We start from the raw sequence: 15,246 nt of genomic DNA, 5'->3' as shown, positions 1-15,246 counted from the left end.
GCAGGATATCAGCCTCTGCTGATATCTGCAGGATATCTGCCTCCACTCCCAAGAGGCTTGGAGTCCAGTGAGAAGGGTAGGTGGAGCAGTTTATTTCTCACTCCCCCACATCTCTGGCATTCAGTGGGCTCCTGAGCTGCTGGAGAGCTTTTCTACCCACTCAAGCCCAAAAGTTGCTGCCACCAGTGAACTAGGAGTTTCATGAGGACGAAGCACCAATCTACTGGTGCCCTTGGAGTCACTCCCTAACACTGCAGACCCAAGTTGAAAAGGCAGTCACCATATTGCTTCTCTACCCACTATGCACCTTTGTCCTCTACAGGAAGCCTGAGCCTCTCAGTTTTTGTCTGAAACATTCCCACACAATCTGTTCCCAACTCTGGCCCAGACTGCGGGAGCCAAAGGAAGCTGGTAGGTCTCTGGGGATCTCTGTGACCCCACAGGCTAAACATTCTGGCTAGTCTGCCTTCTGGTCAGGTAGACAGATATGACCAGAGTGCTAGCTTTCTTCCGTTCAGACCCTTCTGCCCTCCCTGGCTGCTGAGATGGTTGAGCCTGGGCTCATAGGAACTGTTTTTCCTCTTGGTGCATCTACCACACCAGGTCTCCCACACAGTGTGGGGCTCAGGTTTTTCCTCTGGGGGTCCTGCAGCAGACTGAGGAGTACTCAGACTGTGAGTTCCCTGGTGCAGCTTGCCCGGTGACTTCATTAAGGCAGGGCACCCCCCCCCAGGCAGAGAAACATAGAACCTGTTTGGGCACCCCCTGGGCAACTTGGGACCAGTGTGTTTCTCACTGGTATGTTAAGGGATTGGTCTTTGAGGACCCAGAGACAGGCCCACAGAAGAGATACTGTACCCCCAGTTCTCAATCACATTGCTTGGGGGCAAGAAGGAGTGATTTGTGATTGGGTGAGACTACTGTGGCCCCTCCCTGGTGGCTTTGCCTGGAAACTGGGAGCAGACCTTTGGTCCCTGCTGAAACATACCTTGCCAGCTTTGATGGAGCCTGAGGGCAAGCTCACCCAATGCAACCCCACCCAGCCTCAACTCCCCCACCCACCTCTGCCATGGTGGAAAAAACTTTGGACTCCCCTGAAGTTCCAGGACCACACCTACCCCCTGGGGCAATCAAGTGCTTCTCCTGAGGGACTAGAACTGGTCACAAGACCCAAAAACAACATTGCAGCTTGTTCCTTCAGGCAAGTACCACTTACTGACAGGGGTTTTAATTTGCATGCCCTTTGCAACATATATTGACACATCATATAGGGTGTAGTTGAGTCTTACCCACAAGCACCACCATCTCAGAGATTAAACTGCGTGTGCCATTATCTAATTAAAAGAAAATCCAACAATAAGAAGCAAAAGCTGCTCCAGATGAGAAGAAATCAGCAAAAGATCTCCAGATACATAAAAAAATCAGAGAAAACGGACACACCCAAAAGAAAATAACTGTACCAGTGGAAACCAACTGAGAATATTGAAATGACCAATAAAGAATTTCAAATAAGGATTGTAAGGAAGCTGAATGAAATACAAGAGAAAATAGAAAACCAACACAAAGAAATCACAAAAACAATGCAGGAAACTAATGAAAAATTCACTAAAGACACGCCTATAATCCTAGCACTCTGGGAGGCCAAGGCAGGCAGATCGTTTGAGCTCAGAAATTGAAACCAGCCTGAGCAAGAGCAAGACCCTGTCTCTTCTTTAAAAAAAAAAAAAAAATACAAAATAACTGGACAACTAAAAATATATATAGAAAAATTTAGCACGGCAAGGTGGTGCATCCCTGTGGTCCCAGCTACTTGGGAGGCTGAGGCAGTAGGATTGCTTGAGCCCAGGAGTCTGAAGTTGCTGTGAGCAGGGCTGACACCACAGCACTCTAGCCCGGGCAACAGAGGGAGGGAGGAGGAGGAGAAAAGAAGAGGAGAGTAAACAATTGTATTGTTTTTTTTAAAAAATCAGAGCTTATGGAAATGAAAAATTCATTCAAGGAATTACAAAACACAGTGGAAAGCCTTAAGAATAGTCTAGATCAGGCAGAAGAATCTCAGAGCTACAAAACACCACCTTTGAATTAAACAAGTCAGTCAAAGAAAGAACAGAGTATTAAGAAAAACAAAAAAAGCCTAGAAGAAATACAGGATTATGTAAAGAGGCCTAACAAGAACCATAGGCATCCCTGAGAGTGAAGAATAAAATACACATGGGCTAAAAAATATGTATGAGGAAATACTTGAGCCAAACTTCCCAGTACAATAAGCACAATGAACTCCTGGGAGATTCATTACCAAGAGGCAATCACCATGACATATAGTCATCAGACTGGCCAAAGGTAACATGAAAGAGGAACTCCTACAAACTGTAAGGCAAAAGCATCAGGTAACTTACAAACAAAAACCCAGCAGACTAACTGCAGACTTCTCAACTGAGATCTTTCAAGCCAGAAGGGACTGGGGCTCCATTCTCAGTATTCTCAAACAAAATAATGGTAAGCTTACAATTCGGTATCCTGCAAAACTAAGTTTCTTATATGAGGGAAAAAAAGACTTTCTCATACAAACACACACTGAGGAATTTGTGAAGATCAGACATGCCCCTGCAGGAAGTACTCAGATCTGCATGATACACTGATCAGCACAACAGACACCCACCAGTATAAAACCATTCAAATGCCAAAGTTCGGAACCCAGTTACCACAATGGCTCAAGAAGTAAAACAAAGCAGTAAAGTTCTATGAAACAGGATGAACAGAAATAGACCCCGCTTATCAATTCTTTTAATAAATGTGAATGGTTTAAACTCCCCACTGAAGATACACAGGCTGGCTGAATGGGTAAATACAATCCAAATATCTACTATCTCCAAGAAACATATCTAACCTACAAGGACCCATTCAGACTCAAGATGAAGGGATGGAAAACAATATTCCATGCAAATAGAAACCAAAAGAAAGCTGGTATAGCCATTCTCATATCAGATAACATACATTTCAAATCAACAAAAATAAAAAAAGACAAAGACCATCATCATATAATGGTGAAGAGAATAATTCAACAACAAGACATAACAATCCTAAATATCTATGCACCTAACACAAGTGTACCCAGATTCACAAAGCAAATCCTACTTGATTTAAACAAAACAATAAACAACAGTATTTTAATAGCCAGAGACTTCAACACCCCTCTCACAGAACAGGACAGATTCTCCAAGCAGAAAATAAAGAAACAATGGACTTACACAGGACTCTAGAATAAATGGAACTAACAGACATTTACATAACATTCTACCCCAAAACTACTGCATATACTTTCTTCTTGTCAGCTCACAGAACATTCTCTAAGATTGGTCACATACTAGGCCACAAAACATGTCTCAACAAATTTTAAAAAACAGAAATTATACCATGTATCTTCTTAGATCACAGTGGAATAAATCTGTTAGAAATCAATTCCAACAGAAACACTCAGCTGCACATCAAAAAAATAATCCACTACAACCAGGTGGGCTTTATCCCAGAGATACAAAGATGTTTCAACATCATACAAATGTATAAATATGATTCACCACAAAAGCAGAAGCAAAAACAAAGATCATATGATCCTCTATATAGATCCAGAAAAAAGCAACTGACAAAATTCAGCACCCTTTTATGATAAGAACTCTTAACAAAACAGGCACAGATGGAATTTATTAGGTTGGTGCAAAAGTAATTGCAGTTTCTGACCGTGAATTTTAAATCATTATAACTAGGTTCAAACACATCTTTATTAATGAAAATTGGAATCATTACAATCAACACATTTTTGCCAACAAGAAATAAGTTTGTTTTTTCCTGTAGTGTAAAAGTCTGTGCTTTGCGATTCAACAGACTCTTGGAAAGCATCTTCTGCATCCTGCTGGTTGTGGAAACTTCTTCCCTGCAAACAGTGTTGAGATGCTTGAAGAAGTGGTAGTTGGTTGGTGAGAGGTTAGGTGAACATGGCAGATAAGGCAAAACTTCATAGCGCAATTCATTCAATTTTTGAAGCATTGGTTGAGTGACATGCAGTCAGGTGGGTGTTGTCGTGGAGAATTGGGCCCTTTCTGTTGATCAATGCTGGCTACAGATGTTGCAGTTTTCTGTGCATATCATCAATTTGCTGTGCATATTTCTCAGATGGAATGGTTTTGCCAGGATTCAGAAAGCTGTAATGGATCAGACCGACAGCAGACCACCAAAGAGTGACCATGACCTTTTTTTGGTGCAAGTTTGGCTTTGAGAAGTGCTTTGGAGCTTCTTCTTGGTCCAGCCACTGAGCTGATCATTGCTAGTTGTCATATATAATCCACTTTTCATCGCACATCACAATCCAATTGAGAAGTTTGCTGTTGTTGCCTATAAGACAACACTTTAAAACAATGAATTTTTTTTCATTTTCAGTCAGCTCATGAGGCACCACTCATTGAACTTTTTCACCTTTCTAATTTGCTTCAAATGCCGAATGAATGGTCGACAGTGAATTCTTCAGCAACTTTTCATGTAGCTGTAAGAGGATCAGCTTTGATGATTGCTGTCAACCGGTAGTCAACTTCTGGTGGCCCACCACTGCACTCCTCATCTTCAAGGCTCTTGTCTCCTTTGCGAAACTTTTTGAACCACCACTGTACTGTATGTTTGTTAGCAGTTCCTGTGCCAAATGAGTTGTTGATGTTGCAAGAGTTGTCTCCACTGCTTTATGACCCATTTTGAACTCGAATAAGAAAATTGCTGGAATTTGCTTTTTTCTAACATCATTTCCACAGTATGAAATAAATATAAAATAAACTGCAAGTAATAAGTCATTAGCAAAAAAAAAGTGAGAAATGCAAATTAAAATGATCGATAACATTACCACATTTATTTAAGAATGTATTCCAATATCAATCAGCAAATTTCAAACAATGCTTAAATCGCAATTGATTTTGCACCAACCTAATACCTCAAAATCATAAAAGTTATATATATGACAAACCCACAGCCAAAATCATACTGAACAGGAAAAAATTGAGAGCATTCCTGCTTAGAAATGGGACCAAATAAGGTTACCCACTGTTACCACTTCTATTCAACATAGTGCTAGAAGTCCTTGCCCAAGCAATCAAGCAAGAAAAAGAAATCAAGGGTATCTGAATGGAAAAAGAGGTCAAACTATTGGTCTTTGCTGATGATATGATCTTTTATCTAGAAAACCCAAAAGATTCTGCCAAGAGACTCCTGGAATTGACAAATAAATTCAGCAAAGTCTCAAAAAACAAGTGCTCTCCTCTCCCATTTTGAAAACTCATAGCTCTGCCCTATACATCATTCTACTTTGCACTGGATTCTGTTTATATATGTACTTATTCATGTGTTGCCTAAACATGTATTGTACCTAAAAGGTGCTCAAAATATGCAGAAGCAGAGATCGTAAGTTCTAAAAGTTTGAAATGCTAAATAAGCACCCAGGGAGCTTGTTCCACTCCTTTACCTCACCCTAGAAATTGATTCTTTAGGTCTAGAATATGTATAGCTCAGGAATCTTAATTTTTAACCAATACAATATGAAATTCTGTCTGTTATCCTTGGCCCATTTTCTAACTAGGTGTTCTTGGGAAATCAAAACTAACTCCTTGAGACTATTTCATTTTATTTTTATTTTAAAAATATTTTAAGTAGCATCTTAAAATAGCATATAAGAAACTACAATGCTTGGTGTAGGATGGTATATTATTAATCATTTCCTTCATACCAGCTAGACAAGCAACTCTTCCCCCACAAGCTGGCAGAAATTCTTAGGTACCTGCTTTTCCACTACCATCACATTCAGGTGTCTGGACTTCTGGAAGGCTTTTGTCATAGACTAGAGCCATACTACACCTAATATATGTCCAAGGGAAGGGCAAAGAATAAATACTTCAGACCTAGGATGAGGTTATATAAGAAAAGGTGATCAGGTGCAGTGGCTCACACCTGTAATCCTAGGCAACAAAGCAAGACCATGTCAAACAAACAACCCTATCAAATAATTAATTAATTAATTAATTAAATAGAAAAGGCACATGGAGATGATTCTGGATCCCTGCATCTAAAAGAAAACACAAGAAAATGCAGGGCAGGGATAAAACCTGGAGGTTTTCACTGACCATGAATTAACAGCCCAATAATATGACAACGTTAAAAACAAGAACCCTGTCATTTAAGTTCTTGAATTATTTTTGTTTCTGTTTTAACAGGCTTAGATTTATTAATGTGCCTCCTATAGCAGACTGGGAGGAAATAGAGAAGCAGTAAAATGAGCAATAAGAATCAGTTATCCAAACTGATACGAACTCTTTCATAAAGATACTACTTCCCAATCCTGGAAGTGTTAAGTGGCAATAATGATCAAAAGCTGGAAAAGGAATTGTTTCTACGTCTCATATCCAATGAAAGGCTGGACTAAACTAAACTTTCTACCCTTGATTTCAATAACTTTCATTAAAAACAAGTTAATGCCATTTGCAGGAAAAAGCTGAAAGAAGAGACCAGAGCTTCAAAAGAAATTTTAGAGCTATTTTGCCAGGATACAAGAGAAACTAGATAAGTAAATCACTCATACATTGCTGCTAAGATATATTAAATAAAACAGAGCCACTCTGGGAAATATTCTTGGCAGTTTTTTACAAAACTAAACATGCATGTAATATACAATCCAGTATTTATAGTCTTGGACATTTCATTTGTAAGAGCCCAAATCTAGAAACAACCCAAAAGGCCTCAGCTAGAGTGAATGATTAACTTTAGTATATCTATATCGTGGAATACTACAAAAGGTGAAGAGCAAATATTTTAATAATAAAAAGCATAACTTTTAGAAAATGCCTGGCAGAAATCACAGCTATTAATAAGTAGAGTATTCAAGACTTTTCATAATCCAGTTGTACTCTACTTCTATAACTATTTCTTCCATTACTTTCAAGCATCAACCTGTTAGTCTAGCCAAACCCATATTTCTTCCTTACTGTTCTCTGAACAGGCCTATTCCTTTTCTGTTCCCCCTATTTAACGACATCATAAGCCTCCCACCTCCATAAAATTTAAAGACCCCTTACATGCTCAGTACTGTCAAATCATCTCCCTGATCACACATTCTTACGTATTCTCAACATTCCTGTTACTTCAGATTTACCTAGATTTAGATTAACCCTAACTGGCTTTTGCACCTCACATCTTTTCCCTCTCTAATCCTTCCTACATACTGATGACAAATGAATCTTCCTAAAACACACCTTAACATAGCAGTTATGCTCATCAGAATCCAGATCATTTCCAGCCTCACCCTTACTACACATTACCCAAACTCAACCATCCTTTTCTGTGTGTGCACTTACATTGTTTATTCTTCCTGCACCCTGGAATGTGTTAACACACTCACTTCTCTGAAAGTCCTTATCATTCATGCTACAATTTAAATCCTACCTACATTAAGTCTTCCCTAATAATTCCTTTTTTCCAAATGTCCTCTACAGCAAGGCAAAAGTAATCTCTCACTTCCCTTAAAACTTCTTGCCACTCTGACCCCTTTAAATAGCTAAATGCATACATCCTTATCTTCCCTGCAATGAGAATAGTAACCTTACCTATTTCACATTTTCCCCCAATACACTAGACCCCCATTATCCTTGGGGAATACATTCAAAGACCCACAATGGATTCTTAAATTTACAGATAGTACTCAACTTTATATATATTATACTATGTTTTTTCCTAGGCATACATACCTATGATATGCTTGAAGAAGTATTAGAACATATTGAGGGCCATAGAGAAGTGTTAACAAATGAAGAATTGAAAGAACTGGTTGAGTGACCTACCAGAGGGAGAGGATGATGAAGATGAAGAAGAAATTGAAGCAGAACCAGCAAGGTAGATGTTACCAAAATTTACTGAAATGTTTTGAATTTCACAAAAATTAAAGGACAAAGTTATGGAATGCATTCCTCAGATGGAATGTAGCATTAAAGTCACCCATATGAAGGATCACAACCTCTGCTGCAAAGCTTTGATGAGTTAAAAAGACAGACAAAACTTCTGATTACAATGTTCCTCCAAAAGGTTTCAGCAAAAAAACTTCAACTATTGAGGATCCCCAACATTTTCTTCTCCCAACATCTAACCATTGACATCATCAAGGCTTGGTAATTCAGGATGACTCAAAGCATACTGACCTTCAGTAGTCACATTACTTCATCTCATCATGTAGGCATTGTATTATATCATTTCATATCCTCACAAGAAGGGTCAGTGCAGTACAATAAGATATTTTGAGGACTAGAAAGAGATCACATTCACATAACTTTTATTACAGTATAGTGTTATAACTGTTCTGTTTTATTATTGTTAATCTTTTAATGTGCCTAACTTATAAATTAAACTTGATCACAGGTTGAAGTTACTAATGGTCTGGTAGCATACACACCATGGGCACACTGGACAAAGGGATGATTCTCGTCCAGGCCAGAACAGAACGAGATGGTGTGAGATTTCATTACGTTGCTCAGAATGGCATGCAATTTAAGACATAATGAATTATTTCTGAAAATTTCCATTTACTATTTTTGGACTGTGGGTAACTGAAACCATGGATAAAGAGGGACTACTAAAGTGTCTTGGAAAACACTAGGCACTCAAATACCAAGTGAGATGTTCATTCTCAACTCCAGGACTCTTCTTATTCTGCTCCTTCATGTTGACCTGAGATTTTTCTCTCCCTTAGCCTGCATTCAAGCTAACCCACACACTTCAACACATAGCCTAACAAACACTGCAGTACAAATCAATCTCATTTCTCCAGCAACACAGCACATATTTGGATACTTGTAGTCATATACTTTCAAATGTTACTTAATTTTCATGTTTACATCCTAACTCCCCACAACTATACCATTTTGTAAACAATACTTTCAACCTCACCCCCTAAAATTATACCTTTTTGAATTTATTTATGCTTTTTCTTATACCATCCTATTTTTGCCAGTCAAAATCCTATCGTCCTTCAAAACCAAAAATCAAATATAATTCCCTTCAATAAGTCCTTCCTATGGAACTTTGTACCATAATCATTATCACATTTCAACTCAGTTGTATTTATGTTGTATTTCAACTTAGTTGTATTTATGCCAGCATCTTTAAGAATTCAGAGCAAGGCTCCTAATCTTTCATCTCTCTCTTCACAACTTATAGGCATTCGACATGATTGCTGAATCTGAATAAACATTTAATATAACCACACAGAATTTTAAATCTAAAAGATTTTCAGAAGAACTGAAGCATATAAAAAAATCCAGTAATAATACTATAGTGGATTAACCTGTGTCCCCCAAAAAAGATATGTCCAAGTCCTAACTCCATTGATACCTGTCAATGTAGCCTTTTTTAGAAACAGGGTCTTTGCAAATATAATTAAAGATGTCTAGATGAGATCATCCTGGATTTTAGGGAGGATCTCAAACCCAATGACTATTGTCTTTTATAAGAGAAAGGAGAGGAAGATTTGAAATAGGGAAAATCTGCATAAAGGTGGAAGCAGAAATTGGAGTGATGTGACCAAGGATTGCTGGCTGCAAAGAGAAGCTACAAAAGAGTAGAATAGAATGGATTTTTCCTCAGAGTCTCTAAAAGGAACCACCTTGCCATCACCTCAAGTTTTGTCAGAGATTGTTGTTTTATGCCACCAAGTTTATAATAACTTGTTACTGCAGTTCTAGGGAACTAATACAAATACCTAAATTGTAGAACCACAGAAAATTAATTTTAAAAATAACAGCAAACAATAAGGTTCTTAAGAAATAACAGATTAGAATTTTATTTAACTAAAACTGTATTATGCCTATATTTATGATGACTCTCTCAATATAAAATGTCTTATGTTAAAAGTATACAATTTTAGAAGACGTAAGAGCAAAGGTTTTCCCTTACAGACTATAATAAAAAAAATTCATGCTACTTCTAAAAATAATCATGGTGAATAAAGTTCTATTTTATGCTTTTTCACTAAAATATAATTCTTAATGTTGTTCTCAATGGTGAAGTTTCACATTTTAGACCTAACTTCATATTAGATACAGCTCTCTTTGTTAGAGATTCTCTAGAAGGAATTTTAGAGAGAATTTAGGCCACCGCGCTGGTCACGCCTTGTAATCCTAGCACTCTGGGAGGCTGAGGCAGGCAGATCGCTCAAGGTCAAGAGTTTGAAACCAGCTTGAGCAAGAGCGAGACCCCGTCTCTACTATAAATAGAAAGAAATTAATTGGCCAATTAAAAATATACAGAAAAAAAATTAGCCGGGCATGGTGGTGCGAGCCTGTAGTCCCAGCTACTCGGGAGGCTGAGGCAGAAGGATCACTTGCGCCCAGAAGTTTGAGGTTGCTGTAAGCTAGGCTGATGCCATGGCACTCTAGCCCGGGCAACAGAGTGAGCCTCTTGACTCAAAAAAAAAAAAAAAAAAAAAAAAAAGTGCTTCCTTTTACTTTTATGCTGTGTTTCTAAAGTTATCCAACTATGCTTTCTAAATTCACAGAATGCTGAAGGAATACAAAAATAACTTCAATATGAAGTTGAATCAATAATAAAGCCCCCTAGCAGGGCATGGTGGTGCATGCCTGTGATTCCAGCTCCTTGGGAGGCTGAGGTAGGAGAATCACCTGAGCACAGAAGTTTGAAGTTACTGTGAGCTAGGCTGACACCAAGGCACTCTGGCCAAGGCAACAGAGTGAGACTCTGTCAAATAAAAATAAATAAATAAATAAATAAATAAATAAATAAATAAAGCCCCTAAATTCCAAATATAAATGATGTTTTCTTAATTTTGCTTATCTATGAAAACTAGCATCTTTAATTAACAGATAAAACTTGATTATAATATGAATAACACATATGTCCTTTAGAAAGTGTCCCAAAATAAATGTAAATTATAATTTAAAGCACTTGAGTCTTATTAAGTACTTTTTTAAGTACTTGGTTTTAAAATATTTTCAAACTTTTGAAAATTTCAAAAATTATTTCAGGCCGGGCGCGGTGGCTCATGCCTGTAATCCTAGCACTCTGGGAGGCCGAGGCGGGTGGATTGCTCGAGGTCAGGAGTTCAAAACCAGCCTGAGCAAGAGCAAGACCCCGTCTCTACTACAAATAGAAAGAAATTAATTGGCCAACTAATATATATAGAAAAAATTATCCATCAGTCTATTGTCAGGAGATAGATAAAATAAAAAAAAAAAAAAAAAAGAAAAAATTAGCTGGGCATGGTGGCGCATGCCTGTGGTCCCAGCTACTCGGGAGGCTGAGGCAGTAGGATTGCTTGAGCCCAGGAGTTTGAGGTTGCTGTGAGCTAGGCTGATGCCACGGCACTCACCCTAGCCTGGGAAACAAAGCGAGACTCTGTCTCAAAAAAAAAAATTCAAAAATATCAAGAGATTGACCTTATTGAGAAAAATTAAATTATACCTTTCATATGAAGGCAATAACCAGTATGGGTATCTTAATTTTACACATTGTCCTAACTTATTTAGCCAAAATCATGAAACAGACCAAATTTAACAAACACTATTACATAAATTTGGTAAAGCAACTATTATCTTAGAAATTATGATCCTTTGAAGCTTGATATTTTAATCACATATAAACAATTTCAGCACTTAAAGTGCTAACAAGTTAATCAAATTACTAAAATAGCAATTCTTGTATTCTTTCAACCTATAAAGTAATAAGAATATTGAATTACTACCAAAATAACATCTTTCTGGTTCTAGGGCTTCATTTATGTCTACTAAATATATAGAGGTAATAAAACCATGTCATATCAATTTGCTATTTTTCTAAAATGGTACTATTCTTACATGACAAGTCCATAGTAGGCAAAAACACTATTTCTTCTTTCTCATAATACATAATACATGAGCCAACTCTAGCAAAAGCCTCACTCCACCTATCAGTTAATAGAAGACCATGCTGCTATGTTTTGCCAGTCAGTTTGTGCCTTGAAATGTATTAAGGAAATGTAAAGACCAATTAGAGAGCTACAGAACAATCAACTTACTCTAGCCTACATTACAGTTACATCTCAATTATAATATCCAGTTGTCAAATTTCTAAAAATCTCAACCATTTATATTTTACAAGGTAGAAAACAAGAAAAACAAAATGAAAAACATCTTTTTCTAGTGAACAATATTGAAAAAGTTATTTACTTTTTGTGAGAAGTAAATCACTCTCAAACCCTCACTGATAGTCTAAAAATCAGAATTGTGGGCAAAACAAGGTTCAAACTTCTATTTCCGTGATTATCTATTTGTCCCAGAAAGCCTTACTTCAATTCTTTCCACTCTATAGCAAATTAGTAATGTTTAGAAGCTAGGTGGGAAAGAAAAAAGGAGAAAGCCACTCAATGCACTGTGAATAAACATTGCTTAACATGGGGACTCCCACAGAAGATACATGAAAATCAGACAAATATAAAAGCACAACCTAGCCTTGGTCATTAAGAGTAAGGACAAGACTTTCCTACCCAAACCCAGATTCCCATGAGTACTACCATATTACAGCAACACACAATAATGAATGTTTATAATCTCTCGGTAGATAGGAAAGATTAACATGTGAAAAATGGTGTTTTTAAAAGCATACAATGTTTAATACATCTTAGAAAATCCTTCAGTAATAAGGCATTTTTAATGTTTCTAACATTTCTAGTCTTCAAATGGTTTAAAAGTTGCTTACAGATCAAACTATGGTTTATAGAAGTATCAAGATGGGTCTTAATGACATTAATTCTTCATTGGAAAATTTATATCAAGTTCAAATAAACCAGAAAATCCTGTAAACTTTCTTTTAATCAATGGACCAGATATAGAACATGCTCTTGGATTCTGGAAGGAACTTGGTAACAAAGGATACAGAAACCATAGTCTTAGATGAAACCAATAGGTTCCCTCTCCCCAAACCTTATTCAACAAGCTTCATTTCCCTAACTTTCCATATCTCCTTGAGGAAAAAAGTTTATCTTTAGGGCACAAAATCTCTTCTCTGCTTGTTACTATCTCAAATTCTGTATACAAAAAATTACCTTACATTACACTAGTGGTAATAGAAAATATTTGTATTTTGTCAATTATTGATTAAAACAGCATTGATTATAATCCACTACTAAGTATTTATTATTAATCATGGATGCTATCAACTTATTTAACTTAAATTTACACCTGTGCATTTAAGTAATTTATGTATTTACTTAATTATAATGTATCAACTTATATATGCAAATTAGTGGTTTATAGAAATACATAATGGCAATGTAATCTAATTTTTAAAATTCATTCAAAAATTTTCCAGACTTGGCACAGTGGCTAGTGCCTATAATCTCAGCTCTCTGGGAGACTGAGATGGGAAGATCACTTGAGACCAGGAATTCCACACCAGCCTGGCCAACATTGGAGATCCAGTCTCTACGAATAACAAAAAAAGAATTAGCTAGGTGTGGTGGTGCATGCCTAGTTACTCTGGAGGCTGAGGCTGGAAGGCTGCTTGAGTCCAGAAGTTTGAGGTTGCAGTGAGCTACGATTGTGCCATTGTATTCTAGCCAGGGTAGCAGAGACCCTGTCTCTTAAAAAAATTAAAGAAAAAGAAAAAAAATACTTTTCAGCAAAGGTAAAAGCATTAGAAAAAATTAATTTTTTCTTTATTTGGGTTTTTGTTTTTGTTTTCAGACAGGATCTTACTCTGTCACTTAGGCTACACTGCAGTGGTGTGGAACTCCTGGGCCCAAGCAATCCTTCTGCCTCACCCTCCTGAGTAGCTGGGCCTATAGGTACACACCACCACGCCTGGCTAATTTTTGTATTTTTTGTAGTGATAGGGTCTCGCTATGTTGCCCTGGTTGGTCTTGAACTCCAGACCTCAAGCAATTCCCCCACCTCAGCCTCCTAAAGTGCTAGGATTACACGCATGAGCCACTGCACCAGGCTGTAAAAAATAATTTCTTAAAAAATCCTTTTCTAAAAAAATGTCTTTGGTGAGCTTACTTTTAACTTGTGCTTGGTAAGAAAAAATTACTTCTAACTAGCTGCTAGAGATTCTTTTAGATATTGTCAACATTTTTTCTTTTTAGCATTTGACATAATTAACAATGAGATGAATAACCTTGGTAGAATTAAATAACAAAATATAAAATGGTTTTATTTAATTGTCTAAGCCAGGCCATACACAAAAGCACTGAGGATCAAACAAACAACATCCACAAGGGTGCCAGCGGCAGCCAACAAGCAGTACAGACTACCTCTGCCAGTGTGTTTTTTGTTGCTGTTTTTACTGTTGTTGTTTTTTTGTGTGTGTTTGTTTGATCTGAGACAAGGTCTCGTCCTGTGCCCAGGGCTAGAGTGCAGTGGCATCATCATGGTTCTCTGCAACCTCAAACTCCTGGACTCAAGCCATCATCATCATCTTGCCTCAGCCTCCCAAGAAGCTGAGACTACAGACAGGCGCCACCACACCTGGCTAATTTTTCTATGTTTTGTGGAAACTGGGTCTCACCCTTACTCAGGCTGGTCTCAAATTCCTGGTCTCAAGTGATCCTCCTGCCTTCAGCTTCCCAGAGTACTAGGATTATAGGCATAAGCCACCAAACCAACCAATATGTTTTGTAAGATCAAGCTATTAGTCCTTCAAAACATAGCCAACCATATGCATCATTTCATAGCACTGATCTTACACATATTTTGTATAAATTCCATGAACTCAATGTCAAAGCTGCTTGTGTGACACTTAAGAAAACTCAATGAGAGTAATTAAATACTAAGGAATAACGATTTTTTTCAAGGTAGGGTTGAACTTTGGAGGGATACAAACCATTGTCTAAGGGTTTTTTTTGCCACCCAAGCCCCCAAACCAATTTTTGCACATTTAAGGACATTAATACAAACTCTGGCAATGCATGCCATAGGGTAGGGAAAAAAGGGATTGGAAACCTTTTAGTATGTACAAGGAACAGAAAGTAGAATACAGATTTTGAACAGGATGAATTTTTTATCTAAAATTACGTTTTATCATCTGTGAAGGTTTTGTTTATTTCATTTGTTTGCTTGCTTAAATCCAGTGGAAAGGTATCTTGAATGACAAATCACATTCCTTGTAAATGCCAGACAAATGAGAAGTTACTACATATCCAGTTTCTATATACTGTTCCTCTCCAACAAAGAGAAAATGCAA

This window comes from Microcebus murinus, chromosome 2 (assembly GCF_040939455.1).
Source record: "Microcebus murinus isolate Inina chromosome 2, M.murinus_Inina_mat1.0, whole genome shotgun sequence".
Taxonomy (NCBI): domain Eukaryota; kingdom Metazoa; phylum Chordata; class Mammalia; order Primates; family Cheirogaleidae; genus Microcebus; species Microcebus murinus.
Note: the sequence above shows the minus strand (reverse complement) of the source record.